Source organism: Dendrobates tinctorius, unplaced genomic scaffold (assembly GCF_039654945.1).
Source record: "Dendrobates tinctorius isolate UK_male_01 unplaced genomic scaffold, ASM3965494v1 ptg000475l, whole genome shotgun sequence".
NCBI classification, from domain to species: domain Eukaryota; kingdom Metazoa; phylum Chordata; class Amphibia; order Anura; family Dendrobatidae; genus Dendrobates; species Dendrobates tinctorius.
In genome coordinates this window covers 889,419-911,412 of record NW_027362137.1, presented here as the reverse complement: position 1 = coordinate 911,412, position 21,994 = coordinate 889,419, and positions in this window count along the sequence as shown.

The window sequence follows — 21,994 nt, the reverse complement described above, 5'->3', positions numbered from 1 at the left end:
CAGGATGGTCACAGACGGTCTCACGTTAACTGTGATCGGCTCGAGGATGATCACAGACAGTCTAACGTTACCTGTGATCTGCTACAGGATGATCACAGACAGTCTCACGTTACCAGTGATCGGCTCCAGGATGATCACACACAGTCTCACGTTACCAATGATTGGCTCCAGGATGATCACAGACAGTCTCACGTTACCAGTGATCGGCTCCAGGATGATCACAGACAGTCTCACGTTACCTGTGATCGGCTCCAGGATAATCACAGACAGTCTCACGTTACCTGTGATCGGCTCCAGGATGATCACAGACAGTCTCACCTTGCCTGTGATCGGTTGCAGGATGATCACAGACAGTCTCACGCTACCTGTGATCGGCTCCAGGATAATCACAGACAGTCTCACATTACCTGTGATCGGCTCCAGGATGATCACAGACAGTCTCAAGTTACCTGTGATCGGCTCCAGGATGATCACAGACAGTTTCATGTTACCTGTGATCGGCTCCAGGATGATCACAGACAGTCTCTTGTTACCAGTGATCGGCTCCAGGATGATCTCACACAGTCTCACGCTACCTGTGATCGGCTCCAGGATGATCACAGACAGTCTCATGTTACCTGTGATCAGCTCCAGGATGATCACAGACAGTCTCACGTCTCCAATGATCGGCTCCAGCATGATCACAGACAGTTTCCTGTTACCTGTGATCGGCTACAGGATGATCACACACAGTCTCACGTTACCTGTGATCGGCTCCAGGATGATCACAGACAGTCTCACGTCACCAATGATCGGCTCCAGGATGATCACAGACAGTCTCACGATACCTGTGATTGGCTCGAGGATGATCACAGACAGTCTCACGTTATCTCTGATCGGCTCCAGGCTGATCACAGACAGTCTCACGTTACCAGTGATCGGCTCGAGGATGATCACAGACAGTCTCACATTACCTGTGATCGGCTCCAGGATGATGACAGACAGTCTCACGTTACCAGTGATCGGCTCCAGGATGATCACAGACAGTCTCATGTTACCAATGATCGGCTCCAGCATGATCACAGACAGTCTCACGATACCTGTGATTGGCTCGAGGATGATCACAGACAGTCTCACTTTATCTCTGATCGGCTCCAGGGTGATCACAGATAGTCTCATGTCTCCAATAATCGTCTCCAGGATGATCACAGACAGTCTTACGTTACCAGTGATCGGCTTCAGGATGATGACAGACTGTCTCATGTTACCTGTGATCGGCTCCAGGATGATGACAGACAGTCTCATGTTACCTGTGATCGGCTCCAGGATGATGACAGACAGTCTCATGTTACCTGTGATCGGCTCCAGGATGATCACAGACAGTCTCACGTCTCCAATGATCGGCTCCAGGATGATCACAGACAGTCTCATGTTACCAGTGATTGGCTCCAGGATGATCACAGACAGTCTCACGTTACCAATGATCGGCTCCAGGATGATCGCAGACAGTCTCACGTTACCAGTGATCGGCTCCAGGATGATCACAGACAGTCTCACGTTACCAGTGATCGGCTCCAGGATGATCACAGACAGTCTCACGTTACCTGTGATCGGCTCGAGGATGATCACAGACAGTCTCACATTACCTGTGATCGGCTCCAGGATGATGACAGACAGCCTCATGTTACCAATGATCGGCTCCAGCATAATCACAGACAGTTTCCTGTTACCTGTGATCAGCTCCATGATGATCACAGACAGTCTCACGTTACCAATGATCGGCTCCAGGATGATCACAGACAGTCTCATGTTACCAATGATCGGCTCCAGGATGATCACAGACAGTCTCATGTTACCAATGATCGGCTCCAGGCTGATCACAGACAGTCTCACGTTACCAGTGATCGGCTCCAGGATGATCACACACAGTCTCACGTTACCAATGATCGGCTCCAGGATGATCACAGACAGTCTCACGTTACCAGTGATCGGCTCCAGGATGATCACAGACCATCTCATGTTATCAATGATCGGCTCCAGGGTGATCACAGACCGTCTCACATTACCAATGATCGGCTCGAGGATGATCACAGACAGTCTCACATTACCTGTGATCGGCTCCAGGATGATGACAGACAGCCTCATGTTACCAATGATCGGCTCCAGCATAATCACAGACAGTTTCCTGTTACCTGTGATCAGCTCCAGGATGATCACAGACAGTCTCACGTTACCAGTGATCGGCTTCAGGATGATCACATACAGTCTCATGTTACCTGTGATCGGCTCCAGGATGATCACAGACAGTCTCACGTTATCTCTGATCGGCTCCAGGGTGATCACAGACAGTCTCACGTCTCCAATGATCGGCTCCAGGATGATCACAGACAGTCTCGCGTTACCAGTGATTGGCTTCAGGATGATGACAGACAGTCTCATGTTACCTGTGATCGGCTCCAGGATAATGACAGACAGTCTCACGTTACCAATGAGCAGCTCCAGGATGATCACAGACAGTCTCACGTCTCCAATGATCGGCTCCAGGATGATCACAGACAGTCTCACGTTACCAGTGATCGGCTTCAGGATGATCACACACAGTCTCACGTTACCTGTGATCGGCTCCAGTATGATCACAGACAGTCTCACGTCACCAATGATCGGCTCCAGAATGATCACAGACAGTCTCACGATACCTGTGATTGGCTCGAGGATGATCACAGACAGTCTCATGTTATCTCTGATCGGCTCCAGGGTGATCACAGATAGTCTCACGTCTCCAATGATCGGCTCCAGGATGATCACAGACAGTATTACGTTACCAGTGGTCGGCTTCAGGATGATCACAGACAGTCTCACGTCTCCAATGATCGGCACCAGGATGATCACAGACAGTCTCGCGTTACCAGTGATCGGCTCCAGGATGATGACAGACAGTCTCACGTTACCAGTGATCGGCTTCAGGATGATCACACACAGTCTCACGTTACCTGTGATCGGCTCCAGGATGATCACAGACAGTCTTACGTTACCAGTGATCGGCTTCAGGATGATCACAGACAGTCTCACGTTACCAGTGATCGGCTCCAGGATGATGACAGACAGTCTCATGTTACCTGTGATCGGCTCCAGGATGATCACAGATAGTCTCACGTTATCTCTGACCGGCTCCAGGGTGATCACAGACAGTCTCACGTTACCAGTGATCGGCTTCAGGATGATGACAGACAGTCTCGCGTTACCAGTGATCGGCTCCAGGATGATGATGACAGACAGTCTCACGTTACCAGTGATCGGCTTCAGGATGATGACAGACAGTCTCGTGTTACCAGTGATCGGCTCCAGGATGATGACAGACAGTCTCACGTTACCAGTGATCGGCTTCAGGATGATGACAGACAGTCTCGCGTTACCAGTGATCGGCTCCAGGATGATGACAGACAGTCTCATGTTACCTGTGATCGGCTCCAGGATGATCACAGACAGTCTCATGTTACCAATGATCGGCTCCAGGATGATCACAGACAGTCTCACGTTACCAGTGATCGACTCCAGGATGATCACAGACAGTCTCGCGTTACCTGTGATCGGCTCCAGGATGATCACAGACAGTCTCACGTTACCTGTGATCGGCTCCAGGATGATCACAGACAGTCTCACGTCTCCAATGATCGGCTCCAGGATGATCAAAGACAGTCTCACAATACCAGTGATCGGCTCCAGGATGATCACAGACAGTCTCACGTCACCAATGATCGGCTCCAGGATGATCACAGACAGTCTCACGTTACCTGTGATCGGTTCCAGGATGATCACAGACAGTCTCGCGTTACCTGTGATCGGCTCCAGGATGATCACAGACAGTCTCACGTTACCTGTGATCGGCTCCAGGATGATCACAGACAGTCTCACTGTGATGTACAATGTCTGCAAGATATGTTTTCTGTTGCAATGTGCTAACAAACCCTCCATTTTCTTTGAGAAGCTGCCTGCCAGTGTCTCAGTTACATTGCACACTACAGCAGCTTCCCTTCCCCCGAGTGCCATAAACCAATTTCCTGTCACCCATTTGGCTTCTCTCAGCCTCAGCTGAAAGAGAAGAAAAAAAAGTGCGGGAAAAACTTCTTTGTTTGAAACGAATAAAACTATGAGAGACTATACCATAAGAACCAAATACCCTAGAGATATGAAAATCACATTTTTATAATCCGGGCGGTCACAGCGTCGCTGCCATGGTTCTTGCGAAGCCTAATCCTTTCAGAACCTGAGATATGTGTTCCAGCTAAACGGTGTATCAGAACTACTGCATATTTGGTCTTGAATTATTGTACTCAACAAATCACAACCAATGATGCCCTATATGTGTCTGTGCGGGCTGTCCCCATGGAGTTAAGATTAGTATAAGTTTTCTAGTGTAATTCTAAATCCAAAAGGGAGAGGTGGGATTAACCCAGCATGCATCTCTCCGTGATGTCACATAGCAAGTCTATAAAGCATTTCCTGGACAAAACCAGCGCAGAACAGCTGCAGGGTCCGGGCTGACAAGAACTCAGATGAGCGGAGAAGTGCAGCTCCGCCTCCACCCCCCTTAAAACCACATGGGATGCCTAACAACAATATGGAACTGTGAGGGTAATCTCTTTGTTTTCTCCACTTTTATTTTATACCTGTAATGTACATATTTTATGTCTCAATTTTATAGCAACTTTTATCTGTAATCACTGTCCTTTTTCAGAAAATAAATGAAATAATTATTTAGATCTGTCTCCATGCTCTAAGAATCGAACTATACGCCTTTGATAGATAATCGCTACTAATTCAAGGGGTTTGCCACGGACCCTCTTAATTTAACACTGTGAATTAAGTAACCGTGACTGGTGGCAGCGCGTTGTGTACGGCTATTGCGGCTTGCTGGCAGTCTAGAAGGGTCTTATATTGCTAAATGAGGGGCCGCGGCCACGGCATTGATAATTCCCTTACTGCAGAAGCCTGATTGCCGGTTCACAACAGGCAGCCCGTCCGGCGACTAATTATCCTAGGTGCAGTTCCCTGACTGACCTGAGGTTAAGGGGGGCGCCGGAGAGCTGCGAGTTCCAAAGTGGAACTGAGAAAGTGGGATATACATAAATCCCCGCAGTACTTGGAAGATTGATAGCAGTGGTGGGGCATCCAAATTAAACTCCCCCTGCGGCAAATTGTAGAGCGAGATTAGCTTGCTGGATATTTTTGGTCACATGGTGCCAGTGGTGGGATAACTAAGATAAGCCCCAACGGTGCCTGTGATAGCCGTGTGCCGGCAGTGTGTCTCGTCCCTCCGTCCGCTGATACACCCGTGTCAGTGGTGGGACTGTGACATAGTGGTGACACAGGGTCCGCTGTCCGTCGCGTTTTGGTGGCAGCGGGACCCCCATTAGTCGCCCCGTAAGTGGACGAACGGCGGTGGGCCGTTCGTCACACTCACGTCTCCAATGATCGGCTCCAGGATGATCAAAGACAGTCTCACGTTACCAGTGATCGGCTCCAGGATGATCACAGACAGTCTCACATCACCAATGATCAGCTCCGGGATGATCACAGACAGTCTCACGTTACCAGTGATTGGCTCCAGGATGATCACAGACAGTCTCACGTTACCTGTGATCAGCTCCAGGATGATCACAGACAGTCTCACGTTACCAATGATAGGCTCCAGGATGATCACAGACAGTCTCACGTTACCAGTGATCGACTCCAGGATGATCACAGACAGTCTCACGTTATCAATGATCGGCTCCAGGATGATCACAGACAGTCTCACGTTACCAGTGATCGACTCCAGGATGATCACAGACAGTCTCACGTCACCAATGATCAGCTCCAGGATGATCACAGACAGTCTCACGTTACCTGTGATCGGCTCCAGGATGATCACAGACAGTCTCGCGTTACCTGTGATCGGCTCCAGGATGATCACAGACAGTCTCACGTTACCTGTGATTGGCTCCAGGATGATCACAGACAGTCTCACGTCTCCAATGATCGGCTCCAGGATGATCAAAGACAGTCTCACATTACCAGTGATCGGCTCCAGGATGATCACAGACAGTCTCACATCACCAATGATCAGCTCCGGGATGATCACAGACAGTCTCACGTTACCAGTGATTGGCTCCAGGATGATCACAGACAGTCTCACGTTTCCTGTGATCAGCTCCAGGATGATCACAGACAGTCTCACGTTACCAATGATAGGCTCCAGGATGATCACAGACAGTCTCACGTTACCAGTGATCGGCTCCAGGATTATCACAGACAGTCTCACATTACCAATGAGCAGCTCCAGGATGATCACAGACAGTCTCACGTTACATGTGATCGGCTCCAGCATGATCACAGACAGTCTCACGAAACCTGTGATCGGCTGCAGGATGATCACAGACAGTCTAATCTTACCTGTGATCAGCTCCAGGATAATCACGACAGTCTCCTGTTACCAATGATCGGCTCCAGGATGACCACATACAGTCTCACGTTACCTGTGATGGCTCCAGGATGATCACAGACATCTCACGTTACCAATGATCGGCTCCAGGATGATCACAGACAGTCTCACATTATCTGTGATCAGCTCCAGGATGATCACAGACAGGTTCACATTACCTGTGATCGGCTCCAGGGGCGCTTTCTCAAGGGGAACTGAGAAAGCGGCGTTATTGCCAGCGAAACGCGCGTCGGGGTGGACTTTGAGGCCCTTGGACTTCCCCCCTATGCCCCTATTACTGTGGTAAGCCCTTTTGCTCATACTTTGTGGCGTTTCTTTTTGGGGGGAATGTATTTACCGGAAATCCAGCGGCACTATTATTAATGATTGGCAACCTTGCCTGGGCTCATTATACCTCATGGTGGCATTTTATATAGGGGGGGGTCCTCTCTCATTCTCTTGTCTGTGCTGTTTTGGTGCATTATGGTAACCCCATCGTGTGATGTCATATGTATGTACTTTGTTATTTAATAAAAATGATATATTGCTTTTTTACTATCATCACCTTGTACTCCTGGTTTCTCTGGTGTTTTCCATTTTCTCTGTAGTCTAACTTGTTTATTGGTGAACAGTATAGAACATGCGTGCGGTAAAACTATAAGAAATACAAATGACATTGGTAAGTATTGGGAAAGTGTACAGTGATGCAAACATTATATAGGAATACATAAGTCTCTGAGCACATTCACTGTGAACTGGCAGCTAAACAGTTATTGACATCTCATAACATCTCCTGACTGCTAAACAGTAAGTAACACCTCTGTAAATCAGTGCATTGCAAGAAAACACTGATTCTTACTGTGATGTACAATGTCTACAAGATATGATGTTTTCGGTTGGAACGTTCTAGAAAAATCCGGCATTCTATGACTTTGTAAACTGCCAGCCTGGCAGTGGGACTGCAGCTTCACCCCTCCTCCCTTCACACACACAGAGCAGTGTCACCCCCCTCCTTTACAGCCTGTGTTCACACTAGTAATAGGAGACCCCTGCTGTTACAACTATTTGGCTCCTCTTCTCTCAGCTAAAAGAAAGAAAAAAAGTGCGGGAAAAGGGTCTTTGTCTGAAATCAAGGTTAGACGTAAACCTTTTAGGGCTTGCCCTGCGAAAACCGTACCAAGTAGAGATATGAAAATCATATTTTTGTAACCTGAGCGGTCCCAGCTTCGATACCGCGTCTCTTTCGGAGTTCTAACATGTCCAGAACCTAAGATATGATTTGCTCCCAAATAGAAGGTCGTACCTATGCCGTGCGTGGTATTGTTTTATTCCATGTGGTAAATCACAAACAATGGCGCCATATATATGTCTGTGCGGGTTTCCCTCGCGAAGCTATGATGATTATAAGTTCTTGGTAAGATTTCTAACTTGGAAGAGAGAGGTGGGATTAACCCAGGATGCATCTCTCCGTGATGTCACATAGCAAAGTCTATAAGACATTCCCTTGGCAAAACCAGCAGAAGAGCTCAAATCCTCGTGCTGACATGAACTCCAGATGAGTGGAGATGTGTGGCTCCGCCTTCTTTCTCCGCCGCATGGTTTTGCCTAAAGAGCCATGAACAACCGCGAGTGTACTTTCTATGTTCATCCATCTTTTATTTTATATTTGTAACTGTACATAATTAATGTCTCAATTTTATAGCAACTTTTATCTGTAATCACTGCCCTACCTGTTCGGGGAATAAATGATTTAATATTTAGTCTGCCTCCATGCTCTAAGAATCGAACTATACGCCTTTGTTAGATAATCGCTACTAATTTGTCGGGTTGGCTTCGAACCCCTCCCTTGAGTCTATAACTTAAGCAGAGAAACCAGGAGCTGGTGGCAGCACATTGTGTATGGTTATTGCGGCTTGCTGGCAGTCCAGAAGGGTCTTATATTGCTGAACGAGGGGCTGCGGCCACAGCATTGATAATTCCCTTACTGCAGAAGCCTAATTACCGGTTCACAACAGGCAGCCCGTCCGGCGACTAATTATCCTAGGTGCAGTTCCCTGACTGACCTGGGGGTAAGGGGGGCGCCGGAGAGCTGCGAGTTCGAAAGTGGAATGTACATAAATCGTTGCAGTACTTGGAAGATTGATAGCAGTGGTGGGGCATCCAAAATACCCCCCTGCGATAAATTGTAGAGCGAGATTAGCTTGCTGGATATTTTTGGTCACACGGTGCCAGTGGTGGGATAACTAAGATAAGCCCCCACTGCGCCTGTGATAGCCGTGTGCCGGCAGCGTGTCGCGTCCCTCCGTCCGCTGATACACCCGTGTCAGTGGTGGGATTGTGACATAGTGGTGACACAGGGTCCGCTGTCCGTCGCGTTTTTGTGACAGCGGGACCCCCGTTAGTCGCCGTATCGGACGAGCAACGGTGGGCTGTTCGTCAGACTTACCAGATATGCTTTACCCAGATAGTGACTCAAGTAGAGAAGTTACAGGAAAACAAAGGTTAACTGGAGGACAAAAATAACACGTGCGTTCTATGAGATATACAAAAGGAAAATGGCATCTCCCTCATCCCAGAATACATTGCTTTCTTCCCACAAAGCATTTCTTCAATCCCATAGTGCATTGCTTCTGTTAAAGTCACAGACTGTAAATGCTATCAAATACACTGCTATAAATTCAGCCACCACTAGATGGTGCTATAATTAACCCAGCACATAATACAAACATATTGCCCTATTCAGAGCACACAACACAACAGGCTGCCCTATATCCAGAGGGCTGAACAGCCATAATTCTCTGAAAAAATACCTAGAGATCCCACGAGGTTTACGCCTGAAAAAAGTGCCCACATATATTTTTTCGGATGAATTTGCTCTCAAATGGCGTTCTATTCTCTCACAATGCTCGTTAAAATTAATGGAGCTGATTATTTCTTATGAGGAGACTTGTTTAGAGGCACTATAAAATGAAATTGATGGTATTAATAAAGATCTGGATGGTTATAAAACAGCATGAAAAGGTCCAGGATGATATCAAAAGCTTGGAAGATGCCAACATTAAGACCAAAATATCGAAAATTGCGAGAGATACCGTTGATTATAAGAATAACAAGGTATCCAACTGGAGCAGAACGCCAGCGCATAATCCATTTGGAAGGGTAAATCTTTTGATCGCCCTTATGGGTGAAAACAGAACAAATCTGCCTCTTTTTCATCCTCTGAGTTTCAGGGTGTGTGCACACGCTGCGGATTCTGCTGCGGTTCTGCAGCGGTTTTGGCCGCTGCGGGTCCGCAGCAGTTTTTGCTGTGGTGTACAGTACCATTATTCCCTATGGGAATAAAAAACCGCAGTGCAGATGGTGCTGATTTTTCCGCGCGGTTTTGAAACAAGTCAATTCTTTCTGCGGATTCCGCTGCGGTTTGCCATCTCCTCCATTGTGGAGATGAAAAACCGCGTGGCAAAACCGCAGAGCTATCCGCAGGTAAAACCGCAGGTCTTTTGACCTGCAGATTAACCTGCAGATTTTACAAAATCCGCGCGGCCAAATCCTCACCCCAATCCGCAGCGTGTGCACGTAGCCTCACAGTTCAGAGCTGGATTCTGACAACTCTGTGGGCACAGACCCATCGCCCTAAAGAATCCCGACACCTGTCTTCCACAGTGGCCAAAACGCGGGAGATGCAGGAGAGGAGGTCGGAGGAAGGAACCATTCCACACGGAAGCGACATCCAGTGACAGCCATGAACAGTTAGCTTCTCCTCCTAATGTCAGTGTTTTGTCTCCACTTTGTTCAAACTCTGATGGACGTTCACAGATTCACCCGGTTGTTAACAGTGAAAAGACTTTGTTTTCTGAAAATTCCTCGTTGCCTGTTGGGATTTTTTCTCCGGCTACTTTTCTTTCTCTCTGGGAACAAAAAGCCGCACTGGAATTCTGCTACAAGACCACAGTGATGACCCCTCCATGGTTTCTGATGAAGATGTCACTGCTGCACCTAAAATGCTTCGCATGATCCACTACCATCCAGAACTGCGGCTCTGGACACTTTTCAACCATTGGACCAAGAAGCAAGTTCCACAAGTTCCACCTGTCGGCACTCCAATCTGCCGCTCGTAAATATCGTGGTCAGACGGTGAGATAACGGCGGCTGTGTTGGGGTAGTGGACGCCTCATTATATGGTGGTCTTTTCAATACTATTCCACGTGATCCCACTACTTATCTATCTCTCCGATTTGACTCTACTTCATCATATATTAACCCTTTCTTCTGTTATACCGGATGGGATTGCTTCTGGTGTTCTTGATTCTGAAATCAGCAAATGGTTAATTCCTGATCATCCTGTGATATCTATTTTCCATGATTTGCCAAAAACTCACAAAAATGTTTTTCCTCCACCGTTTTGGCCAATAATTTCTAGCATAGGGTCATTGAATGAAATCTCAGCTCGTGGGTTAACCCCTTCATGACCCAGTCTATTTTGACCTTAATGACCTGGCCATTTTTTGCAATTCTGACCAGTGTCCCTTTATGAGGTAATAACTATGGAACGCTTCAACGGATCCTAGCGATTCTGAGAATGTTTTTTCGTGACATATTGGGCTTCATGTTAGTGGTAAGTTTAGGTCGATAATTTTTGCGTTTATTTGTGGAAAAAAAAACGGAAATTTGGTGAAAATTTCGCAATTTTCAAATTTAGAATTTTTATTCTGTTAAACCAGAGAGTTATATGACACAAAGTGGTTACTAAATAACATTTCCCACATGTCTACTTTACATCAGCACAATTTTGGAAACAAAATTTTTTTTTGTTAGGAAGTTATAAGGGTTAAAAGTTGACCAGCGATTTCTCATTTTTACAACAAAATTTACAAAACCATTTTTTTAGGGACCACCTCACATTTGAAGCTACTTTGAGGGGTCTATATGGCAGAAAATACCCAAAAGTGACACCATTCTAAAAACTGCACCCCTCAAGGTGCTCAAAACCACATTCAAGAAGATTATTAACCCTTCAGGTGCTTCACAGGAACTAAAGCAAGGTGGAAGGAAAAAATGGACATTTTAATATTTCCAACAAAAATGTTGTTTTATCATTAATTTTTTTCATTTTCACATGGGCAACAGGATAAATGGATCATAAAATTTGTTGGGCAATTTCTCCTGAGTACACCGATACCTCATATAAGGTCATTAACCATTGATTGGGCGCACGGCAGGGCCCAGAAGGGAAGGAGCACATTTGACTTTTTGAATGGGAAATATGCTGGAATATTTAGCGCTTGCCATGTCGCGTTTGGAGATCCCCTGTGTGCCTAAACATTGGCGCTCCCCCACAAATGACCCCATTTTGGAAACTAGACCCCCTAAAGAACTTATCAAGATGCATAGTGAGCACTTTGAACCCCCAGGTGCTTCACAGAAGTTTATAACGCAGAACTGTGAAAATAAAACATTTTTTTTCCTCAAAAAAATTATTTTTTGGTCCGCAATTTTTTATTTTAAAAAGGGTACCAGGAGAAATTGGACCCCAAAAGTTGTTGTCCAGTTTGTCCTGAGTACACTGACACCCCATATGTGGGGGGAACCACTGTTTGGGCACACGTCGGGGCTCAGAAGGGAAGTAGTGACGTTATGGAATGCAGACTTTGATGGAATGGTCTGCGGGTGTCATGTTATGTTTGGAGAGCCCCTGATGTGCCTAAACAGTAGAAACCCCCCACATGTGACCTCATCTTGGACACTAGACCCCCCCCAAGGAACTTATCTAGATGTGTGGTGAGCACCTTGAACCCCCAAGTGCTTCACAGAAGTTTATAAAGCCCGGGCGTGAAAATAAAAAATCATTTTATTTCCTCAAAAAAATGACTTTTAGCCCGCAATTTTTTTTTTCACAAGGGTAACAGGAGAAATTGGACCCTAAAAGTTGTTGTCCAGTTTGTCCTGAGTACGCTGGTACCCCATATGTGGGGGGAACCACTGTTTGGGCACACGTCGGGGCTCGGAATGGAAGTAGTGACATTTTGAAATGCAGTATCAGCCGGATATGGGAACGAAGAGATAAGGGGAGGCCGACATGAGGCTGGGAGGGCGTGACGACATAGGTACAGCTGGGGGAGGTTTCTGTAAGATGAGCTGAAGGGTAGGGGTCTGGAGGTAAAGGGGATATGACATAGGTAGAGGTGGGATTATGTAGACAAAAGGACTGACCAGGGGTATCCAAGGAAATGGCGAGGAGATGACTTCCCCCCTATGTAGTGCCTGTGCTGGCATCCTGCCCTATTCGATATACGTACATGCGGTGGATTCTATCCTCTATACGTATGGTTGTATCCAGGAATCATAGGAGTCCCACGGTATATGGGTGGACTTCAGTATACATGGCACTTCATCTGTGGCCCCGCGGGTCATGTTTTTGGGATTTCTGTAGAGTTGCACAGGTGAGAGAATTCCTGATGCCTTGATGATACTTCCACCATCTGTGTGGCAATGGGGTCGCCCTGGGGGCGTGCCCCGTGGGTCCGTGGGGACTGGAGTTTGGGAGACACTGATCTATAGGTATAGTTGGACCCCAGAATTATAGTGCTATCTACACTCCAGAAGCCCAGTAAATATGACTGCACACCTCCTGGATCATTATAAGCCTGTATATAGGGCTGTCCCCTGCAAATATGGCAGCATCTTTTATATTGTGCCCTGCTTGATGGCTCCCCCTAGTGGTGCTGCATTGGCTTTACAGCAGGTTAACAGTCATGGTATATACCCAACATTGCCTATGATGGTGGATAGTGCGGTGGGGAAGAGTTTACCTGGAGCCTTATCCTATATGTAATTACATAATATAAGGAATAAGTTGTGGGTGTGTAACTGCTGCAGACAAGAGGCCGAGCCATCAACACAAGTGCTGTCATTACTGAAGGCAGGGAGCGTTATGGACACAACAGTGCCAGCCATTAATGAGGGCCAGCAGAGACAGAAACACAACAGTATCAGCCATTACTTACCGCGTCTTTATCCTATAGGAATTCCCCTAATTTAAATAATAGGAGTCAACACAGGGATCGATGACTAATGGTGAGTGTGGTGGGCTCAGCGTAAATTTTCCTACTACACGGCGTATGTCCAGGACGAAGAAATATTTTTTAAAAAAAAGTAATAAATATCGTGTTCCTTGTGGGTGAGCCCAATGGTCAGAGAAAGGAGGACCCCCACTTGTTGTTCAGGTGAGTTGGGAATGCTGCGGCCCGGTTCTTGACTGTTATATTGGCCGACTCTTGTTTCTAATCCGGTGCAATAAACCTGAAGAGCAGGATACCCAATCGGAGGACCGTCAGTCAGAGGGAGCAACTAAAGAAAAGAAGTGATCAAGTGTGTTAACACAAAGGGCAATCTGCCTCTCCCTCAGGGCCCGTCAGCCAGGGGGAGCAGCTAAGGGTAACTGGCATGATACCAGTGCTGGGTGACCGGCACTGCTGGGGTTAATGTTCTGACCTCAGTGCAGACTCTCACCTGCACACCTGGGGCTATGATTGTGGCCTCTCCCTGGTCCTGGGGGAGGCTTCTTATAGCCTCAGGACGCTCCCATCCCTGTCAGTTATACTTTCGCCCTTGGCATTGTGTGGTGACCCCTGAGTGTGTCTGTGCTGTGTTCTGGTTACTTGATTCTCTGTGTATGACTCGGTCTGTTCTCTGGATATTGCTTTGGATTCTGCTTGGTAACTTCTATGTCTGTTTGGTTTTGATCTCTGCTTGGCCCTGACTATCCGTTCTGTCTCCTCCCTGGTACTGTACTGATATCTTGTGTATGACCTTTGGCTTTGTCTGACCTCCCACCTGTTTATCCCTCCTGTACCTCGCTTGCCTGTATTGTGCCTGACCTCCGCTTTGCCCGACTCTGAGTTTTCTTCCTCCTCTGAAAGCAGGACGCTAAGCCCCGCCCCCTTGCAGTCACATGACCGTTCACATGACCGTAGGTCCTGTGCCAGCTTGCTAAACTTCTACATTCAGGTCCCGGGCATCTTTATTGTCCGGCTGTTCTTGTCCCCAGGGGTCCCTACGGTGCGGGTGAGTCCCTGCTCAGCGGAGGCTGCACACCGGCGCTGTCAGGACCCTGATATTATAACTGACCGTTAAGTTTTTGGGGGTTTTTTGTGCACAGAGTTATGGATCCCATACAGTCTCTGGCTGACCGGATGAAAAGTCAGATGTTTCAGGGTTTATCTCTGGAGCAGCAAGCTCTGGCTCGTTCTCAGCAGCAGGTTTCTGAGACAGTGCGGGGGGCTTTAGCTACTGGGTCTCTGGGGGCTGGAGCGAGTGATGTTGTTCTGGTGTCCCCAGAACCACCTGTTAAACTGCCTGACTTTTTTTCTGGAAACAAAAAGGAGTTCAGGGTCTTCATGGAGGGTTGCAAACTTTTTTTTAGTTTGAGGCCACGTTCCTCTGGGGACGAAAGTCAGAAGGTTGGGGTCGTTATGTCTCTATTAAGAGGGTCCCCACAAGCTTGGGCTTTCTCCCTTTCTCCCACTGCCCCTGAGAGAGTGTCTGTGAATGCATTGTTTGAGGCCCTCTGGCACATTTATGATGAGCCTGACCGAGTGCGAGTGGTAGAGGACATGGTGATGAGTGTCTGTCAGGAGAAACACTTGGCTGAGTGGTTTTGTACTAAATTCCGCCACTGGGCTGCAGAGGTCTCTTGGAACGACGCCGCACCCCGAGGACTCTTTCGCAGAGGCTTGTCCGAGCGGCTGCAGGATGCCTTGGCATTACATCCCCCACCTAACTCTCTTGAGGATGCCATGATCCAGGCCGTCCGGATGGACCGCAGGCTGCGGGCCAGAGGGGTGATGCAGGTGGAAACTCCATTGTTCCCCAGTGGAAAAGAGACTGCCCCTGAGCCCATGGATGTAGGCGCCCTCTCCCTGAAGGATACAGAGAGGAAACGCCGGAAGGACAAGCAGTTATGCTTTTACTGCGGTAAAACGGGACATTGGAAAAGGGAGTGTCCTGATTGCCCGTCTTCAACCCGGTCGGCGGGAAACGACTAGGTCTGGGTAGTCAACGGGGAGACTACTCAGACCCTCAGGTACCCTTTGTCTCGTTTTCTAAAGTCTTACTGCATGTGGAACTGTTTGTGGACGGTAGTTCTTTTTCCTCTACAGCCTTCGTGGACTGCGGATCATCGATTAACCTCATTGACTCCCAATTGGTCACACACTTTAAGATAGGGACAGCTAGGCTCAAGGTTCCAATCAAGGTGATGGCCATTGACTCCTCTCCCCTCACTAAGGAGGGAATTCTCTTTATGTCTGACTTGTTTTCACTCAGAGTGGGCGCTACTCATGTGGAAAACCTAAGTTGTTTTGTTCTGGACAATCTACCTGCAGGGTTGGTGTTGCGCATGCCCTGGTTACAATGCCATAACCCAGTTATTAACTGGAAAACGGGGGAGATTGTTCAATGGGGGTTTAATGATTTTGAGTTATGTGATAAATCCGCACTGCTGGTTGAACCTGTTAAATCTGTGTCTGTATCATCTGTCGAGCTGGAAGGTATTCCGGAATGCCTGAAGGACTTCTAAGATGTATTCTCCGAAAGCGAGGCCGAGACGTTACCTCCACATAGACTCTTTGACTGCGCTATTGAGCTGTCCCAGGGGCTAAATTACCTAAAGCCCTTCTGTTTAATTTGTCCGGCCCTGAGCGCTTGGGAGTACATTGCTGAAAATCTGCGCAAAGGACACATACGTCCTTCAGTCTCACCTGTGGCGGCAGGTTTCTTTTTGGTAAAGAAAAAAGATGGCGGGTTACGTCCCTGTCTCGATTTTCGGGAGCTTAATCAGATTACTGAACGGAATACGTACCCCCTTCCGTTGATTCCCAATTTATGTAACCTACTATCAGGGGCAAAGTGGTTTTCTAAACTGGATCTTCGGGGGGCATATAATTTGATAAGGGTCCGAGAGGGAGATGAATGGAAAACCGCGTTCCTCACGACCGAGGGACTGTTTGAAAATTTAATCATGCCATTTGGTCTTACCAACGCCCACGCCATATTTCAGAATTTCATCAACGTGGTATTCTCAGATCTCATTGGTCGTTTTGTCGTTATCTACTTAGATGATATTTTGATATACTCATCCAACAAGCATTCTCACCTGAATCATGTACGAACCGTTCTCTAAAGACTGATGGAAAATCATCTGTATGCCAAATTGGAGAAATGTGTATTCTGTGAGCAAGAATTGTCTTTTTTGGGATTAGTTGTATCCGGGGAGGGTTTTCGCATGGACCCCAAGAAGGTGCAGGCCATTGCGGATTGGGTGCAACCCCGAGATCTTAAGGGTCTTCAGCACTTCTTGGGGTTCGCCAATTATTACCGCAAATTTATCCGGGGATTTTCGCAAGTGGTCAAACCTCTCACGGATCTAACATGCAAAGGTGCGGATGTGAGAAATTGGTCCTCGCTCGCAAAAGAGGCCTTTGCGACGCTGAAAAAAATGTTTTATGTCTGCTCCTGTCTTGGTACAGCCAGATCCTTCCAAACCATTTGTGGTGGAGGTGGATGCCTCCGAGGTGGGGGTGGGGGCAGTGTTATCCCAAGGGTCTGCCACTCTTTCCAATCTCAGGCCATGTGCTTTATTTTCCAGGAAGTTCTCTGTTGCTGAAAGAAATTATGATGTAGGCAACAGAGAGCTTCTTGCGGTCAAGTTGGCATTTGAGGAACGGAGGCACTTTTTGGAGGGGGCCAGTCACCCGGTTACTGTGATCACTGATCACAAAAATTTGTCATTCATTGAGTCTGCTAAAAGATTAACGCCCAGACAGGCCCGTTGGTCACTTTTTTTTTCTCGTTTCCAGTTTACTATTACTTTCCGTCCAGGGTCAAAGAATGTCAAGGCTGATGCCTTATCTCGTAGTTTTCACCCTGTGTCTTCCCCTGAGCCACCGTCCTCCATCCTGCACCCTGGGGTGGTGTTAGCAGGGATCTCGTCTGAATTGGAACAGGACAGTGAGGGGGCCCAGTCGCTGGCTCCTGTGGCCAAGCCAGGGGGCAAGTTGTTTGTCCCAGAGCAACTTCGCCTTAAACTCTTGCAAGAGTTCCACGAATCCAAGTTGTGTGCTCACCCTGGTATATCAGCCACGCGACTGGCGGTGGCTAGGATCTTCTGGTGGCCTACTCTTGGTTCTGATATAAAGAAGTTCATTTCTGGTTGTAGGGTCTGCGGTTGTTCTAAAAGCTCCCATAGCCGGCCGGCGGGGGAGCTGATGCCCTTGGAAGTTCCCGAAAGACTGTGGACCCATCTGTCCATGGATTTTATTACCAATCTTCCCTTTTCCAGGGGTAATACGGTGGTATGGGTAGTGGTGGACAGATTTTCAAAGTGGCTCATTTTGTACCCCTGTCCGCATTACCTTCTGCTGAGACCTTATCCAGATTGTTTGTACAGCATGTGGTCCGCTTGCATGGGGTACCCCTGAATATGGTGTCTGATCGTGGTGTGCAGTTTGTGGCTAAGTTTTGGCGTGCTTTCTGTAAAAAATTAGGGATATCTCTGTCCTTTTCATCTGCATACCATCCTGAGAGTAATGGTCAGACGGAACGCACTAATCAGTCTCTGGAACAGATCCTCAGATGTCTGACTTCTGCTAGACAGAATGACTGGTGTGATATACTGCCGTTGGCTGAATTTGCCTTCAATAGTCGGGTGAGTCAATCCACAGGTCTGTCCCCTTTCTTGATCAACTATGGGTTCAGTCCTCATTTTGGTGAGTTTTCTCGTCTGGATTCGGGGTGCCCCAGGGCTGAGGACTCTGTTCAGCGGTTAAAAAATACATGGGCAGAAGTCCAGCGGCGTATATCTAGGTCTCAAGGCAGGTATAAGTTTTTCGCGGACAGGAAACAAACACCTGGTCCAATGTTTCAGGTTGGAGAGAAAGTTTGGCTCTCCACGCGAAACATTAAGTTAAAGGTTCCGTCAGCCAAGTTGGGTCCCAAATTCATTGGCCCGTACAAGATTGTGGAAAAAATCAACCCAGTAGCGTACAGGCTGTGCCTTCCACCCTCTTTCAAGATCCCTAACGTCTTCCATAGATCTCTACTTAAACCGTTTGAAGCAGTCCGTGGAGAATCCGAGTCCGCTGCTCCTCCGGTTTCGGTTGAGGGACATGTGGAATAAGAGATTGGTCACATCGTAGCTTCTAGGTTGGTACGGTGGTCAGTACAGTACCTAGTTCATTGGAAGGGGTATGGGCCGGAGGACAGGTCCTGGGTGCCGGCCCGGTTGATGCATGCGGATCGTCTAGTTCGGGCTTTCCATGCTAGATACCCGGGCAAGCCTGGGGGTCCAGAGGCCCCCCGTTGAGAGAGGGGTACTGTCATGATACCAGTGCTTGGTGACCGGCACTGCTGGGGTTAATGTTCTGACCTCAGTGCAGACTCTCACCTGCACAGCTGGGACCTATTATGGTGGCCTCTCATTGGTTCGGGGGAGGCTTCATATAGCCTCAGGAAGCTCCCATCCCCCGTCAGTTATACTTTCACCCTTGGCATTGTGTGGTGACCCCTGAGTGTGTTAGTCCTGTGTTCTGGTTGCTTGATTCTCTGTGTATGACTCGGTCTGTTCTCTGGATATCGCTTTGGATTCTGCTTGGTACCTTCTACGTCTGTTTGGTTTTGATCTCTGCTTGGCTCTGACTATCCGTTCTGTCTCATCCCTGGTACTTTACTGAGATCTTGTGAATGACCTTTGGCGTTGTCTGACCTCCCGTCTGTTTACCCCTGAATATGGTGTCTGATCGTGGTGTGCAGTTTGTGGCTAAGTTTTGGCGTGCTTTCTGTAAAAAATTAGGGATATCTCTGTCCTTTTCATCTGCATACCATCCTGAGAGTAATGGTCAGACGGAACGCACTAATCAGTCTCTGGAACAGATCCTCAGATGTCTGACTTCTGCTAGACAGAATGACTGGTGTGATATACTGCCGTTGGCTGAATTTGCCTTCAATAGTCGGGTGAGTCAATCCACAGGTCTGTCCCCTTTCTTGATCAACTATGGGTTCAGTCCTCATTTTGGTGAGTTTTCTCGTCTGGATTCGGGGTGCCCCAGGGCTGAGGACTCTGTTCAGCGGTTAAAAAATACATGGGCAGAAGTCCAGCGGCGTATATCTAGGTCTCAAGGCAGGTATAAGTTTTTCGCGGACAGGAAACAAACACCTGGTCCAATGTTTCAGGTTGGAGAGAAAGTTTGGCTCTCCACGCGAAACATTAAGTTAAAGGTTCCGTCAGCCAAGTTGGGTCCCAAATTCATTGGCCCGTACAAGATTGTGGAAAAAATCAACCCAGTAGCGTACAGGCTGTGCCTTCCACCCTCTTTCAAGATCCCTAACGTCTTCCATAGATCTCTACTTAAACCGTTTGAAGCAGTCCGTGGAGAATCCGAGTCCGCTGCTCCTCCGGTTTCGGTTGAGGGACATGTGGAATAAGAGATTGGTCACATCGTAGCTTCTAGGTTGGTACGGTGGTCAGTACAGTACCTAGTTCATTGGAAGGGGTATGGGCCGGAGGACAGGTCCTGGGTGCCGGCCCGGTTGATGCATGCGGATCGTCTAGTTCGGGCTTTCCATGCTAGATACCCGGGCAAGCCTGGGGGTCCAGAGGCCCCCCGTTGAGAGAGGGGTACTGTCATGATACCAGTGCTTGGTGACCGGCACTGCTGGGGTTAATGTTCTGACCTCAGTGCAGACTCTCACCTGCACAGCTGGGACCTATTATGGTGGCCTCTCATTGGTTCGGGGGAGGCTTCATATAGCCTCAGGAAGCTCCCATCCCCCGTCAGTTATACTTTCACCCTTGGCATTGTGTGGTGACCCCTGAGTGTGTTAGTCCTGTGTTCTGGTTGCTTGATTCTCTGTGTATGACTCGGTCTGTTCTCTGGATATCGCTTTGGATTCTGCTTGGTACCTTCTACGTCTGTTTGGTTTTGATCTCTGCTTGGCTCTGACTATCCGTTCTGTCTCATCCCTGGTACTTTACTGAGATCTTGTGAATGACCTTTGGCGTTGTCTGACCTCCCGTCTGTTTATCCCTCCTGTACCTCTCTTGTCTGTACTGTGCATGACCCCCGCTTTGCCAGACTTTGAGTTTTCTACCTTCTTTGAAAGCAGGACTCTAAGCCCCGCCCCCTTGCAGTCACATGACTGTAGGTCCTGTGCCTGCTTTCTAAACTTCTACATTCAGGTCCCGTGCATCTTTATTTTCCGGCTGTTCTTGTCCCCAGGGGTCCCTATGGTGCAGGTGAGTCCCTGCTTAGCGGAGGCTGTACGCCGGCGCTGTCAGGACCCTGACAGTAACTAAATACATCACAAGAAGCAATGGGCCGATCCCCAACAACCTGGACCCAGTGGCAGCGGTTAGCAGTGAATGTCATCAAGCGCATGAAGAACAAGTAACAGAGGTTTCATTCAATTACTGTGTCCAGGTATTAGGAAGGTTATTTCATAGTCTGTTATCGTGTTGATGTTACATTGGGTATGGTTTTTAATTACTCGTTAATTAGAATATCTTCCTCTTTATATATTCTCATCAATTTTCCGGGAATAGTATTAGGTACATTTAAAAAAAAAAAAAAAAGGGTTACTGTACACCAATCGTACATATTGGTGTTTCTAGAACCAAAATCTAGAAATTAGGGGGCTGGCTACGGTATATTAGTTTGAAGCATGATACATGTCATTATACAGGTATGCATTCTGTTGCCCCCCACCCCCTTCGGAATAGAACTGATTTCACAAAGAATTTTTAGTCAGACAGGCGCTTAAGGGTTCTCGGAAAGTAAAAAGCCAAATGGACAACAGGTTGCCAGTGTCATTGGGGTTATTGCTGAATTATTTAATCTTACAATTAGAGGCGGTCTGCAGGTCACGTTTCAACATAGAGTTGTTTAGGTTGGCGTTTTGCCGGCATTTTCAGGCAATGAGAATTGGGTAAATAGCGCTGGGAAGAACCAAAGTTGGGGACCTTTTAGCCGGAGGCAATCTTAGCCAAAACCGGAGACATCATGGCCACCCAAAAAGGGGTAGAATTTTGAATCAGTAAGTCAAAACGGACCAATGGGATAAAAGGAAGTGAAAGGTGAAGGATTTTGTTATGTGCCCATTGCGATGTTTTGGAATATTTATAGCTTCTAGGCCCAGGCAAGGGGGACCATTGTTGTCAGGAACACTGTCCCCTTTAATCAGAATATCAATTCATCAAGGGGTTTCGGAGGTGCTTGGAAGAAGCGGGCATGGAGCCGCACAGCTATGGAGGTCATTCCTTTCACATCAGGGCTGCAACAGAGGCAGCAGTTGGAGGTTTAAGTTTGGAAATTGTGATGAGAATTGGCCGGTGGGAGTCAAAATGGTATCAGTCCTACGTACAACCCCACGGATGTGAAGGGGCCAATCTTTTGGGTAACTGAAATATTGCAATAACTTATCTTTGTTTCATTACAGAGCGGGTTCCACAAGCTAATCTGGATTCTAGGCCATTGTTATGTTCACTGTGGAGCGCTATGAGCA